At 43.4% G+C, this 6000-nt stretch overlaps 1 long non-coding RNA gene across 1 annotated transcript in view; it reads right to left on the reverse strand.

Annotated features, from left to right (window-relative positions):
• Positions 1-6000, reverse strand: part of LOC309842017 — a 273345-nt gene that overhangs the window by 147709 nt on the left and 119636 nt on the right. The window lies entirely within an intron of this gene.

The following is a 6000-nucleotide window of genomic DNA, read 5'->3' on the forward strand; positions in this document are numbered from 1 at the left end:
ATGTGTGGTTCACTAAAGTGTTCTTGTCTTGAAACTAGCTTGAGAGAATGTATGAGTCCCCCATACCCAGTTCTGGGCTTCACACCATGGACAGGGCTGTAATTAATGGGACATGAATATCTACTTTGATTTATTCCTGGAGATTTATTCATCTGAAAAAAGTGATTGTTGATACTTTACATGCAGAGGAACAAGCTAAAGAGCTCTATCACTGTGGTCCTTCCTACCATAGCCCTTTGGACCTGGCATCCTGCGGTCTTGTGTGGCAACAGTGACCTCAGCCTAAGAGGCAGCTGTGAAATAGAAAGAATTGAATTTAGGGGTCTGGATTAGGGTGCTCCGTATGCTACTTGCCAGCTGTGTCACCTTGGACAAAGTCATAGCACCTTACCTGGTGCCTAACATAGGAAGCACTCAGTAAGTATTTGTTGATTATTGAAGGAGTAGGCTTCTGATGATAAGTTACCTTGTCTATCAAATAGGAGTAGTAGGGCTCCTGGGTGGATCAGTGGGTTAAGCCTCTGTCTTCAGCTCAGGTCATGGTCTCAGGGTCCTGAGATCGAGTCCCGCATTGGGCTCTCTGCTCAGTGGGAAGCCGGCTTCCCCCTCTCTCTCTGCCTGCCTCTCTGCCTACTTGTGGTCTCTGTCAAATAAATAAATAAAATCTTTAAAAAACACAAATAGGAATAGTAATGTTTGTTTCATAGGCTCGGGAAGAAGGAATAGTTAAACTGTAGGTGATTATGTTCTTTTTATTTTCTCCTATTACAGCACAGTCTTACCTCCAAGTTGGTCTGCATTTGGACAGAAAGACCCGAAAGTCTTAAGTCTATGGATAGCTAGAGGCAAATTCTTCAGTAAGAAAATACTCAAAGATTTTCCATTGACCCTGGATGAGTAGTATCACTTCTGTGTATGAAGAGCATGTCCCCCCTTCTTTCATCATCAGAACCCAATTGCTATTGTTTAAGAAATATCAGTTGAACTTTGTTCCACCCACCTATGTTTTGAAATGACACTGCCAATAATAAATTGACTATTAATTATGGTGGCTTAATGATCAAGTGATCCTGTTTAGACTGTGGTCTTCAGAAACTTGTGGTGCTTGTTCTAGTTTGGATGGCATGAACCCAGGTAAACCCACATGCTCCCTTCCTAAGAGAAAGCCAAAAGGGAAAAACCAGGATCTGTTGAAGAAGGCAGGTTTCTCAGATTGAAGGAGAGGTGTCAGGGAGATTTTGAAGGGAAACAGGCTCCAACTAGATTGCCACAGGTATAACAAAGAATGGTTTTATTTAGTTGGCAGCACTAGAGAAGGGGAGAAAGGGTAGACCATGTGGAGTTCCAGCACTGATCTGTGGACCTGTGTTGCTCCATTACTGTGTGTTCTCTAGTCTGGAGGAAAATGTAAGTAAAAGGATGTCAGCAGTGCATCCTTGAGAAGGAAAGTTCTTTTATTTTGAAATCATGGCCTTCCTACTTTTGGGTGAGTTAAAAATATCATTTCTTTTAAAAGTGATGGATGCTCCAGGAGGTTGTAGTTGTTTCTTTTAAGTCCTCACTTGACCAAAAATAAATAAATAAATAAATAAATAAATAAATAAATAAAAGTAGAACCGTAACCATATTGTTTTGCGGGAGATGTTACTACTCTGAAATTCTGATGTTTGGGAACCTCAAGTGCAGGTGACCCATTGCCCATGTCAGTTTGGAGGGTCATGTTCTTAAAAGAAATATATGATATTTTCTTGCTTTCTCTGATTTAAGATGCTAGGAATTTACTCATTAATCTAGCCAACAACAGTGTACTAGGTACTACAGTGAACATTAATAAAGAGTCAGAAGCCTTGCCAAAAATTGTGCACAGATCACCTTGGTGGATTTGGAAGAGGGATACTCCATGACTGCCCCTGCCACCCTAGATGGCATTTAATTAGGAAACCCTTTTATCTACTTTGTTAGTATGTAGGAAAGGTCAATGCAACATGGTATTGGCAACAATGCTAGGTCTTGTGGCTCTAAGTTAACCTTGTCTGAGGTATGAATACATGAACCTCATTCTCCATTTTCTCTCTCTAGACCAGATGTAGTAAGATGCTGTGTGGACACCAACTGATGATCACATTTCAGCAAATCCATGAGGAAATGATGGGACTTTGTAGAATTATTATACTTGAGTATCTGGTTTTATAAAATTTTACATGTCATATTTTTAAGATTTATAACATTAAGCACTTAGCGCTGAATATATGCTTACCAGAACGCTTGAGTTTTGCAGCCTCACATTAGATCTTGGTTCCTGCCTATACCTGTATTCTTAGAGGAAATGGATTGTAAAGCAAACACAGCAGTGCCTAGTGTGGTGCTAGGTGTTAATAGCTGCTCAGTAAATCCTAGTGGAAATGAAAGGAATTCTTAATGCCTATTGACTAATAGCCCCAGTGCAAGGAGGGACATGGTCCCTGTCCCAAGCAATCCTCAGTCTGAGGGGAGATCACAGCTCTTGAGTTTGGAGAGCCCCAATCTGACAGAAGCCTGCTCATCACAGTCTTTAAGCATCTTAAGCTACACACATGCATTTTCTTGACTGAGTGCTAACAAACTCCCTAACTGAGGGTTAAAGGGCCACAGGTGGTTTGTAAAGAATAAAATGGACACAGGGCAAGGGCTCAGGAGCACTGGCAGGGCAGGCATAAAGCTTGGAAGCCCTTAACATTGTCCACATTCAATATGAAAGTTTCCTCTTTAAGTCCTGGCCAGGAAGTGCCTCAAAGCCTCAGGTAACACCACTCATACCAGGCTACATTTTGGTCCTCTCTCCAGCCCTCCAGGATTAACAGTTGGGAGAGGTGGTTGTCTTTGTCAGAAGTCTGGGAGCACACCTCTGTAGTGGTTCACATCTGCTAGAATTACTTCTTCAGGAAGCTTCCCCAGCTTCATCCACCCATGTGTTCCATCTTCTTTGACTCTTTCCCTTTCCAACTTCTTAAGGAACAACTGTACAAGTTACAGACTGCTAAGGACACAACCAGGAGCCTTATTTCCTTTTTCAAATTATAACTGTTCCTGACAGCCAGGCCACTATTAGTTTTTTATTCTACACCCTAAGATTTAAAGAGAGTTCATAGCACCCTGGGGTTTTATCTGGACACGGTGACTCTTGAGTGACTCTTTTGGGTGCTCCTGGAGTTCATTCTTGCAAACGAAGGAGGCTCACAATTGAGTTCTAGCACTCCTGAATAACTTACAGATGCATGTAAGATGTGCCCAGGGAGCCCAGTGTGTCCAGGGAGCTCACTGGCTTGGCTCAGACACTTTCTGTGTGGACAGATTGTGGTGTGTATGGACTGCTACAGCATGTGTTGTCCATTCCTCACAAGGCTCTTGAGTGGGACACCTGGATGGCTCAGTTGGTTAAGTGTCTGTTTTCATCTCAGGTCATGATCCTGAGGTCCTGGGATCAAGCCCCACATCAGGCTCCCTGCAGGCTCCCTTTCTTCTCCACTATGCTATCTCTCACTATCTCTCTCTCTGTCTTTCAAATAAATAAATAAATAAATAAAATCTTTAAACAAAAACAAGGGTCCTATGTCCTCAATGATATCTTCATTTCCCAGATAAGGAAGCAACCAGTGGAGGTTAATGGAATTGCTCAAATCTTTACAACCTTTAAGCGGCAAAGCCAGGATTCAGTCCTCTGGATTCCAAATCTTGCATTTTTTTCCAAGTACTACATTCCTCTTCTTTTTGAATCAATATAAGCAGAATGAGGGGATGACATTCCAGTCAGGCTCAGGTTCACACCCTCTTGGTGCCAGAGAACAGAGCTTGCTCTCATGGATGTTCCCAGTTGCTCAAGGACAATTCTTTTTACTGGGGGACTGCAGGAGCCGAGGGGACATATAGAGGTCATCTGGCTCTTACCATTGGTGAGGGTAGATGAAGAACCCAAGGCCCAGAGAGGCTAAACCACTTCCTAAAGCCACATAATAAGGCTGATACTAGACCCTGAGTCTCTGTCCTCCCCACTCAGGGCTTTGCCTACTGTAAACTCAGGCTGAAGCTTTGTTCTTTCGCCTGACAACATCTCCACGTGTTGGCAGTGAGACCATGAGTAGTTAAAATGACAGTAAAAGTATCTCATAGTTGAACAAACACGTTCAAAGAAGCTCCCGAGCCTGAGTGCTATAGGCTCTGGGACTTGAGGTATATTGCTGGTATGGAGGCCTTCCACAGCTAGGCAGCTGCTCTGCAGCCTGAGCTCACACAGAAATTTTATAGGCAGGGAGCAGCAGTGAACAGCTTTTGTGGGCCCCTAGTCTTGCTTGGGAGATAGGCAGTGTCCGGGGAAGCCTTTCAAGGCTTTTGTGGGTGGTGGTAATTGGTGTTTCCAGAATGTTGGCCCAGCCCATCCACTGATAATCCCTAATAATCCACTGGTTTTCCACTGATATCTACAAGTGGATAATCCATGTTGCTTTAACTGACTCTCAACTCAAATGGAATCTGGAAATCAATAGGATATGAAGGAAAAAGTACAAACATTTCAGACGCATGGTCCTCTAGGCTTTGTTCTAAAGTTTCAATCCAAATTTTTCTGGGGGGCATGCTGCTTTAGATGATCATCTCCAATATACTTCTCTTTTATTGGGGTCATTGAAAACCGAAACAAGGTAAGTGCCCTTTCCACTTTGGTCTCAAATTTCAATACTTAACAAGCTTCTCTCAGGAACTCCCTGGGGCTACAGAGGGCTTTGGGTGTGGTCTTTCTGACTCATAGGCTGTTAATGGGGTTTGCTACTGAAAACCAGAATTTAGGTCCAGTCTGTCTTGAACAGTAAAGCTTGTTTGTCAGACTTGTTGATTAACTTTAATTTTTGCTCATTCTTCAAACTATCCTACTCATTTCAATAGCTGAACTTCTTGAAATTGGGTGGATTTGTGGCAAACCTTCTTACTGCTTAGGGAAAGTGGGAATGGTCGTGATTTGGTAAGTGGCTCTCTACTGAATTCTTTACTGGTTACTTTGATGTGCTTGGAGTATTCCAAGACTACAGAATCATCATTCACATCTGGTGTGGATTCCTAGGGCCTTCCCTTCCAGGCTAGGACCATCATCCAGACAAAAATCAGATCCTCCTAAATTTTCATATCTCCATCTAACTCAGAGTATTTGATAAATACTTGTTCATCAGCCAAGGAGATGATGAGAATTTAGTCTCATATCCCAGGGTAAATGCAACCTGATTTAGTTTTCCATAGAAAGTACCTTAAATAAAGTGGACATGGCAAACAGCTTTCCCTTGCCATCCCCCATCTTTCATTCAAGGTGCCTGATTCCCCCCATCATCTCCTGATTCTTATTTTCAGAATATCCCTTGGGTCATACCTTCTTAGAGCTTTCTGGAGGGGGTTGAAGCAGGACTAGGGGCACTTCTGAGGTTTGCCAGTCTGGTTGTTTCGAGGGGTAGGGATTAGAATCTTTCCTTTTCTGAGGTTTTGGGGTCTTGGGAGTTCTGTGCCTTACCTCTGCTTGGGTAAGGCATTATCTTCCCCCGACCTGAATTTCTCTATCTGTAAAGCCAATCTAATTTCTGACTGGTTTCCTTTTGGCCCCTCCTTCCCAGGGCACCTCTTTCCCAAGGCCCCCACTGGACAGAGAGGAGGGAGAAATGAGGGTTGGAGGCATTGACAGGAAAGAAACTTAAGTGGGATGACAAGAATCAATAGTTCCTGGGAAAAAAGCCTAGAAGCACTCCAACCCGACCTCCCTGCGTACTAGCTTTGGGTTCCAGTGAAAGGCATTTGGGGAACTTTTCTTCAACAAGAGCATTTCCCCCCACCTGAGCTTGCTGTGGAAGAGGAGGAGGGATTTAGCAGGAGGGCTGGGTGAGGAAAGTTGGCCTATGCTATGAGTAACCTTTGCAGAGTTGCCCAGGGTGGATGTAATTGCAGGGGATTAAGAAAGGCATGTGGGCAGGCCAGAGTTGCCTTAGATCC

This window comes from Mustela nivalis, assembly GCF_964662115.1.
Source record: "Mustela nivalis genome assembly, chromosome: 10".
Lineage (NCBI taxonomy): Eukaryota > Metazoa > Chordata > Mammalia > Carnivora > Mustelidae > Mustela > Mustela nivalis.